Raw genomic sequence first — 20,132 nt, 5'->3', positions numbered from 1 at the left:
CAATCTCAGTTGATGCTCGTGCGTCTACCAGTATCGGCCACGATCACAGCAACTGGGTTTATTTCCGGATACACAGTACTATATTGTGTGTTAGGAGAAGGAATGCATTGGGCGGGGTTTAAGCAGTATATGTCTAGTATTCAGTCTTTCTGATTTGTCCTGATGTCTCCTGGCGAATCCTCCTTTCTTCACATTCCTCAAGTTTCAATTTAAGAAGAAATGATACTTCTTTCCTCAGAGACAAAAAGTAGGGCAAAGGTGAATACTGGCAGCCATTTTAAATACAATTACATCTACATTAGCTAGCAGATGGGAAAAACTTATTGTTTCACAGTATAAGAATACAACAGTACAAAAAGTGTATGAAGATATATCTTTTCACCTTGACAGTACCCCCTTTGGGGAATTGTTTGGCAGATCATGCACTGCATTACAAGTCTCAGAGACCCACACCACTACATTGGCCCTAATTCTTAACTGTCTCCTGCAATGTCTCTTCCTTATCTCCGACAACATGACCTGGGTGAACATGCTTTGTATTGTTATAGGCCCGTGAAGTTTGGGCATGGGTGGCTGTGATGGCAATAGTATATTTTTAAAAAAGGTACCCCCCATTGGTGAAACCACATCCTTGATAGCAAACACTTCACATTTGTGTACCTTAAAGAGCTCACTGGAAAAGCTCCTTTTTGTGTTGCCTGGTTGCGCAAATTGGACACAATACACTTCATATAAATTTGATAATGCAATGATGTTAGTTTGGCTCAGTAGTTTATTACAAATATTTCTTTGTCCACTATATTAGTTTCTCTCCTTGAGAGCGATAACTTTGGCTGCCTCAAATGTACAAATGGCGAATATACAAATGGCGATTTGTAAACAAGATTGAAATACTGTACACCGAATGCATTCAGACAATCACATAGCTGCATGTCTTGTAAAACATTTACAAATGTGACAGACAATGCTCATAATGCACCATGTTGATAAATGTTTGTTTTCTCACTTCAGAAACAGTTTGAAGCCTCTATATGTTTGCTGTTTGTCGTTGTAAAACATTAAGGTTTACTGAAACTCTGCCTGTGGTGGTTTGATCTAAATCCTTGTGGTTTTTATTTTCTAGTGGTTTATGGCCACTCGTCTGATGACTCCATGATATCTCAGTTTAATACACCCGTGAAAGCTGGTCACTTGAAGGTCTGGGTGAAACTAGAGTTACTACATAGTGTAAATCACTATTTAAGACCAGAGAAACATGACTAAGACAGATACCAAAACTGGGGTACCTGTACATGTACAGTGTGCTGATACCTGCATAATTGGGGACGCCCATGCAGTGTAGGTAATCTCAAAGGGGTTCTCTGTCTTGGTGTTGCTTCTCGGATATTCCAGACGGATGATATTTAAAAGCCTCTTGGTGATGATCTAAGTAGACTGTATGAAGTTAATCTTCATATATACACGTAATCAGTATATCTATGTAATCCTTATATGTAATCATTAACTTTTGTATGTTATTGGTAACATATACAAAAATGTACGCACTCACACTATTCAATCTTAATATTCCTTGATTTTTGTAGTTTGCAATGAAATTGCTTTGTATTGCTAGGATTAGACTTTTTTAAAGCCGTATCTGAACCTTAGTGTTAAAAACATGGCAAACACAATTGCCAAATTTCCTGTAAATAATTCTGCAAAGAGGGAACCATCATACCATAAAAAATACGAGTGGATTTTCATGGGCACATCCAGTATGTGTGTTCCAAGGCCTAATGGGGTGCATATGACTATGCAGCAGGGCTGGCCTTGCCGCCAATGTGTAAAACAAAGGAGTACGGAGTACAAAATGCATATTGTGAAGTGGATTTTCATGGGCCCATCCACTATGTGGGTTCAAAGGCTTATTGGGGTGCATATGAATTGGTAGCAGGGCAGGCCTTGAATTCAATGCAACACTTTTTCAGGAGTCCCCCCTGGACATCTTATGACAGGGGTACTGTGGTGCGTCGTAATTCTTGGCAGCCCATCCACTCACAGCATAGGCTACAACAGCTTAGGAGACCCACTGTTTCATATTGGCCCTTTAAGAAGATTAATGCCGCCTGATGCCAGTAAAAATAGGCTCTGTGACTTTAAGAGTCCCTCCTTTATAAATGAAACAAGATGGGTCTGCTTATGTGTCACACACCACATGGCCAGTTAAATGTTACAATGACATTTCCCAGTGAATGCATTTGTAGTGGTTGAAAGCAATGTTAAAGTTGAAAAACGCTTCAAAAACGCTGCGTCTGAACTAAGCCTAAGGCTGCCGTCACACTAGCAGTATTTGGTCAGTATTTTACATCAGTATTTGTAGCCAAAACCAGAGAGGAACAAATAGAGGAAAAGTATCATAGAAACACGTCACCACTTCTGCATTTATCACCCACTCCTGGTTTTGGCTACAAATACTGATGTAAAATACTGACCAAATACTCCTTGTGTGACGGCAGCCTAAGAGGGAGAGGAAATTTTCGGCCTGGGGTTAAATATTTGGCCTTACAGGCCAGCAAAACCCATTTTGGTTTCGTTTTAATGTGTTTTTTGTGGCACCAGGAAAAATGGCATGAATCTCGGAAAAAATTATTAAGGCTGTGAACTAGGAGTCAGGAATTTTTTCAGGGGCGATCCCCATGATGTTCCTGTGTCTTTTGAGCAGCGTTTCCATCATTTTTAGACCTTAAAAGGACCCCCGGGGGAGATCGTAGTAAAAGTACTTGGGTCTCCCATAGACTTATATTGGGTTCGCTGTTCTGGCTGAGTACCCGAGTATTCCAATTTGCTCGACCCCATCACTATTCAGAAATTAATATTTTGTGTACTAACCATAATTTTTAATCACAGCTTTCATGCATCTTGGCATGCTTTCCAGCAGTGTTTCACACTGCTTCTGGCGCAAAAATGTAAGCAGTTCTTTGTTTGATGGCTTGTGACTATCCATCATCCTCTTGATTACATTCCAGAGGTTTCCAGTGGGGTTCAGGTCTGGAGAATGGGCTGGCCATGACAGAGTTTTGATGTGGTGGTTTCTTAATTTTGGCCAGAGCTGTATATATTACCCCAGTTGCCACTGCACACATGCAATCAGGAAGAGCTGAGTCGATGCTCAAGAATTAGCGCTTCTTAGGGTATGTTTCCACGGTCAGGAAACGCTGCTTGTTTGACACTGCGCAGAGCTGCAGCGTCAAACAAGCAGCGTCCAGATGTTCCAGCATAGTGGAGGGGATTTTATGAAATCCCGTCTCCACTATGCGTGGAAACCCGCACGCGGCGGCCCTGCGACTCCGGACATGCTGCGCGTCTTTTCGGATCGCAGCATGTCCGTACACCTTGCAGGGACGCAGCGTCCCCGCAAGGCATATCACAGGGCCCTATGGGAGCGAGCGATCATCCCGGATGTGAAGAGTTAACACATCCGGCATGATCGCGTCGCAGAAAGGGGGCGGGGCTTCACCGCTGCGGCGATACCGCCGGCCATCCTGACAGTGGAAATATACCCTAATAGATGCTCCATTTCTCGTGCGGCTGAGGACTAGTCTCATTAGTGTTGGTAGGGGCCAATATCCATGGACCTTCACAGCTTTTTAATATCAGCCCTTAGCTGTCTGTTTTGCCGTAGCTGGTTATTAAAAATAGAGGGAGCCCCAATTAATTTTTTGGATGAGTCCACCCATTTTTTAATAACCAGCAAAGAAAAAGCAGACAGCTGTTCACTGATTAATAAGCTGAAAAGTTAAATCTTTATTGGGCCCTTCCCAGCATAATGAGACCAGCTCACAGTTAATGTGGTCTCGTACTTTCGCGTGGTAAAATGGGGGTAGTAAGCGGTAAAGGTGAAAAATAGAACAAAAAGGGGGTAAGCAGGACAATAGCCCTGAAAACAAATGTGGATAGTAAGATCACTTAAAATAACAGAGAATAAAAAGTAATAATAATCTTGAAAAAAGAGGCATAGGTACAAATGTAGGAGGAGGTGTAGTAGGTGGATGAGCTTGAGGCGAATGTGGCGATGAAGGTGGAAGAGGCAGGGGATGAGGTATCCAACAGTTTTTTGGAGGATTTTTTTTTTTTTAGGGACAGCATTTAAAAGAACATAGTATAAAATAAAAAAGAACAATGTAGATACAGTAGTCGGATGTCCTAGTGGAGGAGGAGATGTAGGTGGACATTGCAGTGTAGGTGGAAGAGGCAGGCCATTATTTTGGTGGATTTTATTTCTCTTCCTTTTTGGTAAGGCCCCAAAATAAAACAAATGGCAAATAAAATATAACAATGTCTGGGTGCAGATGGTACCTTTGTCTGGTTTGCCAAAGGCAAAGACAAGTCCTGTGGACTCCACTCCTGGTTTCTTTTAATGAAGGCGAGAGTGGCCACGTTGGCTTTGGACAGGTGGATGCGCCTATGTGTGATATCCCCTGCTCTGATAAACAAATGTTCCAACATTACACTTGCCACGGGGCATGCCGGCACTTCCAAGCCTAGGCCATGTGTCCAGTTTGGAAACCAAGAAGTTAAATGGGCAGACCCAACTTAGTACATGCAGACGTGTGGACATAGACATGTACTCTTCCACCATGTTGTTATAACACTGGCACCTGGTTGTATAGACCGTATCAGATGGTGGTGCTGGATGCTTTGTCATGCTGATGAATTTTTTTCACATTTTAGCCATGTTAACCTTCCCTTCTGAGGTGGTGCCACAGCTGCGTTGGCGACTTCCTCCTCCTCTGCGTTGTGTTTCTTCTGTCAGGTGGGAATGCAGTCAGTAGTGCCTCTACCAGCATGTGCTTGTATTCACACATTTTGCCATCCCGCTCCAGTGACGGAACAAATAATGGTACTTTGTCTTTGCAGCAGGGATCCAGCAGGGTGGCCACCCAGTAATCAGTAAGGAAGATCTGGGCAACTCTGCGGTCGTTGCGCAGGCACAGCAGACTGTATTGGCTCATTCCGCCCTCTCTCTGTTGGAGTCCCTCAAGGCTCTGGCCTGGGGCCCCTACTTTTTTCCATCTATACCCTTGGCCTAGGATAACTCATAAAGTCCCATGGCTTCCAGTATCACCTGTATGCTGATGACACTCAGATCTACCTCTCTGGCCCAGATGTCACCTCTCTGCTGTCCAGAATCCCGAAGTGTCTAGCAGCCATATCCTCCTTCTTCACCTCTCGCTTCCTAAAACTCAATGTAGACAATACCGAACTCATCTTTCCTCCATCTCGCGTATCCCCCCTACCTGATCTATCTATTATGGTAAGCGGCATCACGCTCTCTCCCACACCTGAAATACGCTGCCTCGCGGTAACTCTCGACTCTGCCCTGTCCATCAAACCGCACGTCCAAACTCTTGCCACCTCCTGTCGCCTCCAACTCAAACATATTGCCATAATCCGTCCCTTCCTCTGCCCTTAATCTACTAAAATGCTTGTGCATGCCCTCATCATCTCTCGCCTCGACTACTGCAACATCCTCCTCTGTGGCCTCCCCGCTAACTCTCTTGCACCACTCCAGTCTGTCCTCAACTCTGCTGCCCGGCTAATCCACCTCTCTCCTCGCTACTCCTGTTTCTCCCCTCTGCAAATCCCTCCACTGGCTCCCAATTCCACAATGAATCCAGTTTAAACTACTAACACTGATCTACAAAGCCATCCACAACCTGTCCCCTCCCTATATCTCTGAACTAATCTCCCACTATCTTCCCTCACGTAATCTCCGATCCTCCCAAGACCTCCTACTCTCCTCCACACTTATTCCTCACACAACCGCCTCCAAGATTTCTCCCCAATATCCTTCATCCTCTCGAATTCCACGCCTCAACACGTCCGATTATCCGCCACCCTTGGATCCCTCAGATGGAACCTGAAAACTCATCTCTTCAGGAAAGCCTACAGCCTGCAATAACCATTCTGCCGCCTCACCACCACCAGAGCTACTGCACCCCCGACCTTTTGTCTCTTCCCCATTATCCCATAGAACGTAAATCCGCAAGGAAATGAAATTTCAACTCATAGCTGTCAAACAAGTTTATTACAAGATGAATAGTTAGAAATAAAAAAGAGAAATATATAAGTATGCATACATACAAATCAATAATAAAGAGTTTTAGAAATCAAAACAATGAATTAAACATTAAAGACAGATTAATAACAAAAGAAAAACACATTTTTTACCAAAGTCCACTGTGCTTTAGCTGCAAAAATTGTATTGTGGTGCTTAAAGGCAACCTGTCACCCCCAAAATCGAGGGCGAGCTAAGCCCACCAGCATCAGGGGCTTATCTACAGCATTCTGTAATGCATTCTGTAATGCTGTAGATAAGCCCCCCGATGTATCCTAAAAAATGAGAAAGAGGTTATATTATACTCACCCAGGGACAGTCCCAGTCCTGTCCGATGGGCATCGCAGTCCGGAGCCTCCTATCTTCATCAGATGACGTCCTCTTCGTGTCTCAATTCAGTAGACAGCGGGATGCCATACAGAAATAAAAACGATGCTGCGGTCAGGTTTTGTCCTTGTCATTTTGTCCTTACTTGGATCCTTGTTCCGGACGCTGAAAAGATTAAGCGGGAGCCTTTCACCTTGTTGGTCGCATCACAAATAAACTGATACCCCTTGAGAAAGGCTATTTGATGCCGAAACGTTGGGGATACCCACAATTGTGATCGTTTTTCTTTTCTGTATGGCATCCCGCTGTCTACTGAATTGAGATAATAAATATACATTTACTGCTGAAGATTTATGGTGTGCCGGAGTTATCTATAATACAGGTCCTTCTCAAAAAATTAGCATATAGTGTTAAATTTCATTATTTACCATAATGTAATGATTACAATTAAACTTTCATATATTATAGATTCATTATCCACCAACTGAAATTTGTCAGGTCTTTTATTGTTTTAATACTGATGATTTTGGCCTACAACTCCTGATAACCCAAAAAACCTGTCTCAATAAATTAGCATATTTCAACCGGCCAATCAAATAAAAGTGTTTTTTAATAACAAACAAAAAAAACATCAAATAATAATGTTCAGTTATGCACTCAATACTTGGTCGGGAATCCTTTGGCAGAAATGACTGCTTCAATGCGGCGTGGCATGGAGGCAATCAGCCTGTGACACTGCTGAGATGTTATGGAGGCCCAGGATGCTTCAATAGCGGCCTTAAGCTCATCCAGAGTGTTGGGTCTTGCGTCTCTCAACTTTCTCTTCACAATATCCCACAGATTCTCTATGGGGTTCAGGTCAGGAGAGTTGGCAGGCCAATTGAGCACAGTAATACCATGGTCAGTAAACCATTTACCAGTGGTTTTGGCACTGTGAGCAGGTGCCAGGTCGTGCTGAAAAATGAAATCTTCATCTCCATAAAGCATTTCAGCCGATGGAAGCATGAAGTGCTCCAAAATCTCCTGATAGCTAGCTGCATTGACCCTGCCCTTGATGAAACACAGTGGACCAACACCAGCAGCTGACATGGCACCCCACACCATCACTGACTGTGGGTACTTGACACTGGACTTCAGGCATTTTGGCATTTCCTTCTCCCCAGTCTTCCTCCAGACTCTGGCACCTTGATTTCCGAATGACATGCAAAATTTGCTTTCATCAGAAAAAAGTACTTGGGACCACTTAGCAACAGTCCAGTGCTGCTTCTCTGTAGCCCAGGTCAGGCGCTTCTGCCGCTGTTTATGGTTCAAAAGTGGCTTTACCTGGGGAATGCGGCACCTGTAGCCCATTTCCTGCACACGCCTGTGCACGGTGGCTCTGGATGTTTCCACACCAGACTCAGTCCACTGCTTCCTCAGGTTCCCCAAGGTCTGGAATCGGTCCTTCTCCACAATCTTCCTCAGGGTCCGGTCACCTCTTCTCGTTGTACAGCGTTTTCTGCCACATTGTTTCCTTCCAACAGACTTACCATTGAGGTGCCTTGACACAGCACTCTGGGAACAGCCTATTTGTTGAGAAATTTCTTTCTGGGTCTTACCCTCTTGCTTAAGGGTGTCAATGATGGCCTTCTTGACATCTGTCAGGTCGCTAGTCTTACCCATGATGGGGGTTTTGAGTAATGAACCAGGCAGGGAGTTTATAAAAGCCTCAGGTATCTTTTGCATGTGTTTAGAGTTAATTAGTTGATTCAGAAGATTAGGGTAATAGGTCGTTTAGAGAACCTTTTCTTGATATGCTAATTTATTGAGACAGGTTTTTTGGGTTATCAGGAGTTGTAGGCCAAAATCATCAGTATTAAAACAATAAAAGACCTGACAAATTTCAGTTGGTGGATAATGAATCTATAATATATGAAAGTTTAATTGTAATCATTACATTATGGTAAATAATGAAATTTAACACTATATGCTAATTTTTTGAGAAGGACCTGAATATTGGACTCTTTTTCTCCAGAGCACCCCTGCCTAAGTATAGTGAGCACCCTTGACTTTTGTTTTGGTCCTCTTCGTGTCTTCACGCTGCGGCTCCAGCACAAAGTACTGCAGTGTGCAGGCCCCTCTGACCTTTCCAGGCGCCTGCGCACCACAGCGTGAAGACAAGAAGAGGAAGTCATCCTATTAAGATGGGAGGCCCAGGACCGGACCGCGACTTGGATCGGACCGCGACTTGGATCGGACCGCCAGCGTGAGTATAATATAACCTCTTTTTCTCATCTTTTAAGATACATTGGAGGCTTAACTACAGCATTACAGAATGCTGTAGGATAAGCCCCTGACGCTGGTGGGCTTAGCTTACCATCGATTTTGGGGGTGACAGGTTCCCTTTAACAGGGGGAGGGAGACGGAGAGCGGGGGAGGGAGACGGAGAACGGGGGAGGGAGACGGAGAGCGGGGGAGGGAGACGGAGAGCGGGGGAGGGAGACGGAGAGCGGGGGAGGGAGACGGAGAGCGGGGGAGGGAGACGGAGAGCGGGGGAGGGAGACGGAGAGCGGGGGAGGGAGACGGAGAGCGGGGGAGGGAGACGGAGAGCGGGGGAGGGAGACGGAGAGCGGGGGAGGGAGACGGAGAGCGGGGGAGGGAGACAATTTAGTAATTATACTCATCTATCTGACATTATCAGACGCCCACAGTGTCATCCCTTTGGATCCTCACATGGATTGTGGGGGCACCGCCATTCCACTTGGTGAAAAGAAGTCCAGTGATGAAATGACATCTGCAGGGAGGTCACTGCTCTGGGGGGCACAGGATGGGGAAAAGTCACAATACCTAGAATAAAACAGAAAAAAAATCATGCAGAAAACTGGATACAAGTAGTGGCTGACACCAGTGGCCACCGGGCTAATACTGACCAGCACAGAGTGCGAGGGGAGAATAAAGTCAGGGATCTGGAGACATTGTTGTAAAGCTGCTTCGCTCCCAGAGGTCATAGCTCAGTCATCAACCTGACAGCATGTGTCCCCAATAATATTAATGAGAACACATTTTATGTATATTAAAAAAAAAAAAAAAAAAAAAAAAAAACAAACAAAAAAAACAAACAGGACCGACCCCTCACCACCAGGCAGAGATTCTCATGCTAAGTAATATCAATCCCTCAGATCTCCATCATCATTCATCCCCTCCCCTGTTCGCCCCCACACACGTAGCACTATACTTTCCTGCACCCCCCCACCGCAAGTGACATCACACACACTGACCTGCACACCACACAGACCCATGCGAGTAACATCAGCCCCATTCTCCCCAGGCAGCCCCATGCAAGCACCCCCCCCCATTCTCCCCAGGCAGCCCCATGCAAGCAACATCACCCCATTCTCCCCTGGCAGCCCCATGCAAGCAACATCACCCCATTCTCTCCAAGCAGCCCCATGCAAGCATCACCCCATTCTCCCCAAGCAAGCATCACCCCATTCTCCCCAAGCAGCCCCATGCAAGCAACATCACCCCATTCTCCCCAAGCAGCCCCATGCAAGCATCACCCCATTCTCCCCAAGCAGCCCCATGCAAGCAACATCACCCCATTCTCCCCAGGCAGCCCCATGCAAGCAACACCCCCCCATTCTCCCCAGGCAAGCAACACCCCCCCCATTCTCCCCAGGCAGCCCCATGCAAGCAACACCCCCCATTCTCCCCAGGCAGCCCCATGCAAGCAACATCACCCCATTCTCCCCAAGCAGCCCCATGCAAGCAACATCACCCCATTCTCCCCAGGCAGCTCCATGCAAGCAACACCACCACATTCTCCCCAGGCAGCCCCATGCAAGCAACATCACCCCATTCTCTCCAAGCAGCCCCATGCAAGCATCACCCCATTCTCCCCAAGCAAGCATCACCCCATTCTCCCCAAGCAGCCCCATGCAAGCAACATCACCCCATTCTCCCCAGGCAGCCCCATGCAAGCAACACCCCCCCATTCTCCCCAGGCAGCCCCATGCAAGCAACACCCCCCATTCTCCCCAGCAGCCCCATGCAAGCATCACCACCCCATTCTCCCCAGCAGCCCCATGCAAGCAACACCCCATTCTCCCCAGGCAGCCCCATGCAAGCAACATCACCCCATTCTCCCCAGGCAGCCCCATGCAAGCAACATCACCCCATTCTCCCCAGGCAGCCCCATGCAAGCAACATCACCCCATTCTCCCCAGGCAAGCAACATCACCCCATTCTCCCCAGGCAGCCCCATGCAAGCAACATCACCCCATTCTACCCAGGCAGCCCCATGCAAGCAACATCACCCCATTCTCCCCTGGCAGCCCCATGCAAGCAACATCACCCCATTCTCTCCAAGCAGCCCCATGCAAGCATCACCCCATTCTCCCCAAGCAAGCATCACCCCATTCTCCCCAAGCAGCCCCATGCAAGCAACATCACCCCATTCTCCCCAAGCAGCCCCATGCAAGCAACATCACCCCATTCTCCACAGGCAGCCCCATGCAAGCAACACCCCCCCCCATTCTCCCCAGGCAAGCAACACCCCCCCATTCTCCCCTGGCAGCCCCATGCAAGCAACACCCCCCATTCTCCCCAGGCAGCCCCATGCAAGCAACATCACCCCATTCTCCCCAAGCAGCCCCATGCAAGCAACATCACCCCATTCTCCCCAGGCAGCTCCATGCAAGCAACACCACCCCATTCTCCCCAGGCAGCCCCATGCAAGCAACATCACCCCATTCTCTCCAAGCAGCCCCATGCAAGCATCACCCCATTCTCCCCAAGCAAGCATCACCCCATTCTCCCCAAGCAGCCCCATGCAAGCATCACCCCATTCTCCCCAAGCAGCCCCATGCAAGCAACATCACCCCATTCTCCCCAGGCAGCCCCATGCAAGCAACACCCCCCCATTCTCCCCAGGCAAGCAACACCCCCCCATTCTCCCCAGGCAGCCCCATGCAAGCAACACCCCCCATTCTCCCCAGGCAGCCCCATGCAAGCAACATCACCCCATTCTCCCCAAGCAGCCCCATGCAAGCAACATCACCCCATTCTCCCCAGGCAGCTCCATGCAAGCAACACCACCACATTCTCCCCAGGCAGCCCCATGCAAGCAACATCACCCCATTCTCTCCAAGCAGCCCCATGCAAGCATCACCCCATTCTCCCCAAGCAAGCATCACCCCATTCTCCCCAAGCAAGCATCACCCCATTCTCCCCAAGCAGCCCCATGCAAGCAACATCACCCCATTCTCCCCAGGCAGCCCCATGCAAGCAACACCCCCCCATTCTCCCCAGGCAGCCCCATGCAAGCAACACCCCCCATTCTCCCCAGGCAGCCCCATGCAAGCAACACCCCCCATTCTCCCCAGCAGCCCCATGCAAGCATCACCACCCCATTCTCCCCAGCAGCCCCATGCAAGCAACACCCCATTCTCCCCAGGCAGCCCCATGCAAGCAACATCACCCCATTCTCCCCAGGCAGCCCCATGCAAGCAACATCACCCCATTCTCCCCAGGCAGCCCCATGCAAGCAACATCACCCCATTCTCCCCAGGCAGCCCCATGCAAGCAACATCACCCCATTCTCCCCTGGCAGCCCCATGCAAGCAACATCACCCCATTCTGTCCAAGCAGCCCCATGCAAGCATCACCCCATTCTCCCCAAGCAAGCATCACCCCATTCTCCCCAAGCAGCCCCATGCAAGCAACATCACCCCATTCTCCCCAAGCAGCCCCATGCAAGCAACATCACCCCATTCTCCCCAGGCAGCCCCATGCAAGCAACACCCCCCCATTCTCCCCAGGCAAGCAACACCCCCCCATTCTCCCCTGGCAGCCCCATGCAAGCAACACCCCCCATTCTCCCCAGGCAGCCCCATGCAAGCAACATCACCCCATTCTCCCCAAGCAGCCCCATGCAAGCAACATCACCCCATTCTCCCCAGGCAGCTCCATGCAAGCAACACCACCCCATTCTCCCCAGGCAGCCCCATGCAAGCAACATCACCCCATTCTCTCCAAGCAGCCCCATGCAAGCATCACCCCATTCTCCCCAAGCAAGCATCACCCCATTCTCCCCAAGCAGCCCCATGCAAGCATCACCCCATTCTCCCCAAGCAGCCCCATGCAAGCAACATCACCCCATTCTCCCCAGGCAGCCCCATGCAAGCAACACCCCCCCATTCTCCCCAGGCAAGCAACACCCCCCCATTCTCCCCAGGCAGCCCCATGCAAGCAACACCCCCCATTCTCCCCAGGCAGCCCCATGCAAGCAACATCACCCCATTCTCCCCAAGCAGCCCCATGCAAGCAACATCACCCCATTCTCCCCAGGCAGCTCCATGCAAGCAATATCACCCCATTCTCCCCAGGCAGCTCCATGCAAGCAACATCACCCCATTCTCCCCAGGCAGCTCCATGCAAGCAACACCACCCCATTCTCCCCAGGCAGCCCCATGCAAGCAACACCACCCCATTCTCCCCAGGCAGCCCCATGCAAGCAACACCACCCCATTCTCCCCAGGCAGCCCCATGCAAGCAACACCACCCCATTCTCCCCAGGCAGCCCCATGCAAGCAACACCACCCCATTCTCCCCAGGCAGCCCCATGCAAGCAACATCACCCCATTCTCCCCAGGCAGCCCCATGCAAGCATCACCACCCCATTCTCCCCAGGCAGCCCCATGCAAGCAACATCACCCCATTCTCCCCAGGCAGCCCCATGCAAGCAACATCACCCCATTCTCCCCAGGCAGCCCCATGCAAGCATCACCCCATTCTCCCCAGGCAGCCCCATGCAAGCATCACCACCCCATTCTCCCCAGGCAGCCCCATGCAAGCAACATCACCCCATTCTCCCCAGGCAGCCCCATGCAAGCAACATCACCCCATTCTCCCCAGGCAGCCCCATGCAAGCAACATCACCCCATTCTCCCCAGGCAGCCCCATGCAAGCATCATCACCCCATTCTCCCCAGGCAGCCCCATGCAAGCATCACCACCCCATTCTCCCCAGCAGCCCCATGCAAGCAACACCCCATTCTCCCCAGCAGCCCCATGCAAGCAACACCACCCCATTCTCCCCAGGCAGACTCCCACTTACCTGATCTATGACTTTGGAGAATGACCCCCATAATACCCCAAATCTTGCACAAAAATCCTCGAAATCCAGCCATGACATCCACAGCCTCCTCCTGTCTGCTCTGCTCTATGGAGGAAGAGGCAAATCCTGCACAAAACACTCCAAAACCAAATCCTGCACGAAATCCCGCCATGATATCCACAGCTTCCTCGTGTGTGCTCTGTCTGTTCTATGGAGGAAGAGGCACCGCCCCTTCCGGTCACATGGGCAGAGGTCCTTTAGCCGACTTGGATTTAGCCTCTACCGTCTGCTCTGTCTGTTCGGTAAATGCTAGAGTGTATGGGCTCCTTCCAGGTGTGACGTCATTTCCGGGGGCGTGTCCTATCGGGAGGGGGCGTGTTCTCCAAGGCGGCAAAGGAAAGCAGCATGACAGCTTGTGGACGCCATGGAGGTCAGTGGTTTCAGGGTGAAAAATGCTACTTGCCGATCGCTATTCGCTATTGGGGGGAGGCCCTGTGGTGGTCGACCTACTTGTCTGTGTGGGGAGTGACCCGTGGTGGGATTTTGGGGGCTCTGCTGCTGCTGGCTATTGTGGGGGATCCCTGCGGTGGGATTTTGGGGGGCTCCGCTGCTGCTGGCTATTGTGGGGGACCGCTGCGGTTTTGGGGGGCTCCGCTGCTGGCTATTGTGGGGGACCGCTGCGGTGGGATTTTGGGGGGCTCCGCTGCTGCTGGCTATTGTGGGGGACCCCTGCCGTGGGATTTTGGGGGGCTCCGCTGCTGCTGGCTATTGTGGGGGACCCTTGTGGTGTGATTTGGGGGACCTGCTGCTGGCTGTTGTGGGGGACCCCTGTGGTGGGATTTTGGGGGGGAACCCCTGTGGTGGAATTTTGGTGGGGGCTGCTACTGGCTGTTGTGGGGGACCCCTGTGGTGGGATTTTGGGGGGGCACCTGATGCTGGCTATTGTGGGATTTTGTGGGGGGGACTGCTGCTGGCTGTTGTGGTGGACTTCTGTGGTAGGCGACCTGCTTGTGTGAGGGGGGCTGCAGGCTATTGGGGGACCCCTGACCTGCTTGTGGGGGGGGCGACCTGCTGCATGCTATTGGGGGGACCCCTGTGGTGGGATTTAGGGGTGACCTGCTGCTTATGGGGTGACTTGTTTGGGGTGGGAGACCTGCTGCTGGCTATTGGGGTGACCCCTATGGTGGGACCTCTGTGGTGTGATTTGGGGGCGACCTGCGTGCGGGGGACCCCTTTTAGTGAGGGTGACCTGCTTATGGTTGGGTTTGGGGAGGCGACCTGCTTGTTGCGGGACCCCTTTTAGTGGGGGCGACCTGCTTGTGGAGGGGTGACCTGCTGATGGCTATTGATGGGCCCCTGTGGTGGGATTTGGGGGTGACCTGCTGGCTATTGAGGGGGACCCCTGTGGTGGGGTTTGGAGGTGACGTGCTGCTTATGGGGTGGACCCCTTTTAGTGGGGGCGACCTGCTGCTGGCTATTGGGGAGACCCTGGTGGTGGGGTTTGAGGGCGACATGCTTGTGGTCGGGTTTTGGGAGGGCGTGACCTGCTGTCTATTGGGGGGGACCCTTGTGGTGGATGTGGGGGGGAGACCTGCTGCAAGCTATTGGGGGACCCCTGTGCTGGGATGTGGGGGTGACCTGCTTGTGGTGGGATGTGGGGAGGTGACCTGCATGTGAGGGGTGACCTGCTGCAGGCTATTTGGGGGACCCCTGTGGTGAGATTTGAGGGCGACCTGCTTGTCGTTGAATGTGGGGAGGCGACCTGCTTGTCGTTGAATGTGGGGAGGCGACCTGCTGCTGGCTATTGGGGGGATCCCGTGGTGGGATTTGGGGATGACCTGCTGCTTACAGATGGAACCCTTTTATTGGGGGGTGACCTGCTGCTTACTGGGGGATCCCTTTTATTGGGGGGGCGACCTGCTTATGGGTTGGGTTTGGGGGGGGCGACCTGCTTATGGGTTGGGTTTGGGGGGGGCTGAAGAGGGTTTAAGCTGGGTGGGGGGTGGACATCGGAGGGGGTGTGTGCTGGGTGGGGCGGTCCACGTCCGATGGGTGTTGGACGTCCGATGGGGGTTTGTGGGGGTTGGACGTCCGAAGGGGGGTGTGTGCTGGGTGGGGGGGTCCATGTCCGATGGGGGTTTGTGCGGGGTGGGGGGTCTGCATCTGGGGGTTTGTGCTGGGTGGGGGTTCCGCGTCCGGTGGGGTTTGTACGTCCGATGGGGGTTTGTGGGGGTTGGACGTCCGATGGGGGTTTGTGGGGGTTGGACGTCCAATGAGAGTTTAAGCTGGGGTGGCGTTCGATTGGAGGGGGTGTCTGATGGGATTTATGGTTGGGGCAGGGGGCGTCATATTTGGATTTACGCTTGAGGGGAGGGAATGTCTGGTGGGCTTTGGATTTATCCTGTGGGGTCCGCTGGTTAATGTGAGGTGGAGGTTTCTGACTGGGGGAGCGAGGTTATGCTGTGTGGCCATCTGGTTGATGTGGGGGGGCTAATGCTTCATTAGGGTACACAAAAAAAATGAGTGTATGCTGCTAATGCTATGCAAAAAAAAAATGTAGGTATTTCCCTGTAGAGTAGGCCACACCACCAACTGGCACGAAGCTAATCCTTTTTAGCTTAATGTCAGTAGGAGGCAGACATGGGTCTGGACCCCCCAGCCCAGTTTCTGACTTAGGTTTTGGGGTTTTTTTTATTAATGATTTTCCTTTTTCTTTTTTTCAGATACGGCTTTTGAGGGCGACAGTGGAATTGTCACTCTAATCTCCCACCTAGAATTGTCACTACCGTATCATCTGTGGTCTACGAGGCAAGGCCCTAACACATCAAGAGTGTTTGTGGTTCCCCAGAGGACGGTCCATGCCACGAATCCCCCTACCCTCTGGCCCCCCCCCAGAGCCAGATAGAGTAGGGAGGGAAGACGAATCCATTATGTGCCAGCCGCCGAAAGGTCTGCGTCCAGGTTATTCCATGCCCATCTTCATCATCGGTCTGCGAAGAATGATGTGTGATCTTCAGGACAGGTATTTCCTACCAGGCAGTGAGGGGGCTACTTTAAAAAAAAAAGAAAAAATGGAAAGGACAGGACAAATATGTCCTAGTTTGCCCCTGAGCAATATGGACGTCTCCTGAGGAAACCTTCCTATTCATGCAGCCTCCATATTTTCCAGAGGCTCCTGTGACCCTGCTCTTAAAATATCCAGGCTTCGGTCTAGGCCTTCTCTTGTGGCCGGTCCACACCGCCAGTGCCCTGAACAATCATGCACGCCAACTTTCTAGTGCATCCTACTCTGCGCCTATCAGTTTAAGAGTACTTCGCTTCTGCAACAGAGGACTAAAGTCTGCCTCCCAAGAGATCTGCTGTTCAATTTTGGTTGTTTTGGAAATGTTCTGTCCAAAAAACCGACGGGACAACTCTCCGACCCGCCAGGAAAAGACGAGACCTTCCTTTAGGCCAACCCCCTCCTGGCATCCATGAACCACCAGCACTGGTCTGCTAGGCCTGGATCTAGCAGACTCTCTTTGACATGATGGGGCGTTCCAACCTTGGATGTTTCTCAGGGTTGGCTGCCGCGTCCTTCACAATTCAAGGCCGGTATTATGATCTCTGGTCTGGGACACAGAAACCTCAGTCATCGGAGGCAGGCCTGGGGGGGGGGGCAGACCAACATACCAAACCGACAGTCCGGCCAGCAGGCACCAACAGCATATTACAGTTTTACAATACTGTAGAAATGCATAAAATGGAACAAGCAAAGGCATACAGTTATTCAATGCAAAAAAATGCAGTTTTATAAAATTAGAAATGTTTCTATATCTAATGTTAAAATGATATTTATCCAGTATTTCTATAAGTAAAAGTCTGAGATTTCTGTGGGAAATGGTAATTTGTTCCTCTTAAACCAGTTCTGAATGTAAATAAAACATTGCTCTGATGAAGTCTCCACATTGTATTTTCGCCTTTCATTTCATGCGTAGGGCAGGACAAGCCCATGATGTATCTGTGTAACACATGGAAGGTGCTATAATAAAAGCCTTAGGCTGGTTTCACACCAGCATTCTGCAGGGCTGCGGATGGCAGCCTTCTTCCTCCGTTAAGGCTACTTTCACACTAACGTCGCTTGCTGTACGTCTCAATGCGTCGTTTTGGAGAAAAAACGCATCCTGCAAAGTTGCCCACAGGATGTGTTTTTTCTCCATAGACTTTCATTAGCAACACATTGGGACGGATTGCCACACGTCGCATCCGTCGTGCGACAGATGCGTCGTGTTTTGGGGGACCGTCGGCACAAAAAAAGTTCCATGTAACGTTTTTTTTGTGCGTCGAGTCTGCCATTTTCGACCGCGCATGTGTGGCCGAAACTCCGCTCCCTCTTCCCCGGAACTCACAATGGGCCACGGATGCGTTGTAAAACTGCCTCCGCTGCCCACGTTGTTCTACATAAAACACACTGTCCGTCGCGCCGACGGTTTGCGACGGCCCGTACCGACGGACTAGTGTGAAAGTAGCCTAAGCCCCGCTCACTGCCACAACTCTTCATTCAGTTCCGCCTACGTCTGCATGCGTCCTGCATACCCTATCTTTAATATTGGGTACGCAGGCCAAGCGGATGTCTCCGCATGCGTTGTTTTAACGCTGCGCCGAGTGCAATAAAATGCAACATGTTACGTTCGACGCAGTTCAGCGCATCTTCAAAATGAGGCATGCCTGTGTACCCAATGTTAGATAGGGGAGGCATGCAGACTTAGGCGGAGCTGAAGGAAGAGGCGCAGCAGTGGGCGGGGCTTAATGGAGGAAGAAGGCTGCCGAACGCTGGTGTGAAACCTGCCTGAGACAGGTAAGCCACTTTTGAAACAGTGTTCACATGTAGAAGCTCTTAGCCCCTTTGTGGCGGGGCCATTTTTGTAAAATCTGACCAGTGTCACTTTATATAGTAATCATTCTGGAATGCTTCAACATCCCATTGATTTTGAGATTAATTTTTTTTTTTTCGTGTCATATTAGACTTTATGATAATGGTAAACTTGAGATGATATGTTTTGCTTTATTTTGTAAAAAATCAGAAATTTTACAAATTTTTAAAAATATACATTTTTAAAGATTTTCCCTTTAAGGCCGGAGTCACAATAGAGAGGAATACGGACGAGTACTATGCGAGAAAAAAATCGCATAGCACTCAAACCAATGTTAATCTCTCATCACTTTTTTTTTTTTTCACGGCCGTATTAAATGTGCGAGTGACATTGCAGTATGCTGTGATTTGCACCGTATATCAGCCGAGACTCGCCAATGAAAGTCTATTTGTGCACGAAAAACTCGCACCACACGGGCCATCAGTGTGACTTGCGAGAAATACGCAACGGTGTCCTTTGAAATGCCGACAATTCAGGTGCAGTGTACAGTAAAATCACACTGACAGGTTACAATAGAATATATATATATATATATACACACAGTATAGGTGTATATAAAATCTAAAGAGATACACTACAGACCAAAAGTTTGGACACACCTTCTCATTTAAAGATTTTTCTGTATTTTCATGACTATGAAAATTGTACATTCACACTGAAGGCATCAAAACTATGAATTGGAAATGTGGAATTATATACTTATCAAAAAAGTGTGAAACAACTGCAATTATGTCTTATATTCTAGGTTCTTCAAAGTAGCCACCTTTTTCTTTGATGACTGCTTTTGACACTCTTGGCATTCTCTTGATGAGCTGCAAGAGGTAGTCACTGGGAATGATTTTCACTTCACAGGTGTGCCCTGTCAGGTTTAATAAGTGGGATTTCTTGCCTTATAAATGGCGTTGGGACCATCAGTTGTGTTGTGCAGAAGTCTGGTGGATACACAGCTCATAGTCCTACTGAATAGACTGTTAGAATTTGTATTATGGCAAGAAAAAAGCAGCTAAGTAAAGAAAAACGAGTGGCCATCATTACTTTAAGAAATGAAGGTCAGTCAGTCCGAAAAATTGGGCAAACTTTGAAAGTGTCCCCAAGTGCAGTGGCAAAAACCACCAAGCGCTACTAAGAAACTGGCTCACATGAGGACCGCCCCAGGAAAGGAATACCAAGAGTCACCTCTGCTTCTGAGGATAAGTTTATCCGAGTCACCAGCCTCAGAAATCGCAGGTTAACAGCAGCTCAGATTAGAGACCAGGTCAATGCCACACAGAGTTCTAGCAGCAGACACATCTCTACAACAACTGTTAGGGCTTGTTTCCATTTGCGAGAAACACATCCGTATCTCGCATGTGGAAACCAAGCTGTGGCGCCGGCACTTTGGAGCGGAGCGTGCAGCTCCATGTGTTCCTATGCGGCCGCACGCTCCGCTCTGGAGTGCCGGCGCCACAGCTTGATTTCCACATGCGAGATACGGATGTGTTTCTCGCAAATGGAAACAAGCCCTTAAGAGGAGACTTTGTGCAGCAGGCCTTCATGGTAAAATAGCTGCTAGGAAACCACTGCTAAGGACAGGCAACAAGCAGAAGAGACTTGTTTGGGCTAAATAATGCAAGGAATGGACATTAGACCAGTGGAAACCTGTGCTTTGGTCAGATGAGTCCAAATTTGAGATCTTTGGCTCCAACCACCGTGTCTTTGTA

At 49.7% G+C, this 20,132-nt stretch overlaps 2 long non-coding RNA genes across 5 annotated transcripts; one reads left to right on the top strand and one right to left on the bottom strand.

Annotated features, from left to right (window-relative positions):
* Positions 1-62: 62 nt before the first annotated feature.
* On the bottom strand, positions 63-13,673 carry LOC143764924 (uncharacterized). Of its 3 annotated transcripts, XR_013213301.1 has the most exons (4): positions 13,520-13,673; positions 9,334-9,426; positions 9,137-9,250; positions 63-228 (listed from the first exon to the last, which is right to left on the bottom strand). It is a non-coding gene; the product is annotated as an uncharacterized LOC143764924 (long non-coding RNA). The 3 variants fall into 3 exon arrangements; XR_013213300.1 differs by having other exon boundaries at positions 9,137-9,426; XR_013213302.1 differs by lacking the exon at positions 9,334-9,426.
* Positions 13,674-13,841: 168 nt separating this feature from the next.
* Positions 13,842-17,462, top strand: LOC143764923 (uncharacterized). Of its 2 annotated transcripts, XR_013213299.1 has the most exons (3): positions 13,842-13,949; positions 16,243-16,541; positions 16,689-17,462. It is a non-coding gene; the product is annotated as an uncharacterized LOC143764923 (long non-coding RNA). The 2 variants fall into 2 exon arrangements; XR_013213298.1 differs by having other exon boundaries at positions 16,243-17,462.
* Positions 17,463-20,132: the final 2,670 nt, after the last annotated feature.

The sequence above is a fragment of the Ranitomeya variabilis genome, chromosome 4 (assembly GCF_051348905.1).
Source record: "Ranitomeya variabilis isolate aRanVar5 chromosome 4, aRanVar5.hap1, whole genome shotgun sequence".
In the NCBI taxonomy this organism is placed as follows: Eukaryota; Metazoa; Chordata; class Amphibia; order Anura; family Dendrobatidae; genus Ranitomeya; species Ranitomeya variabilis.
The sequence above is the reverse complement of the archived record's forward strand: the minus strand, read 5'-3'. Positions and strand labels throughout refer to the sequence as shown.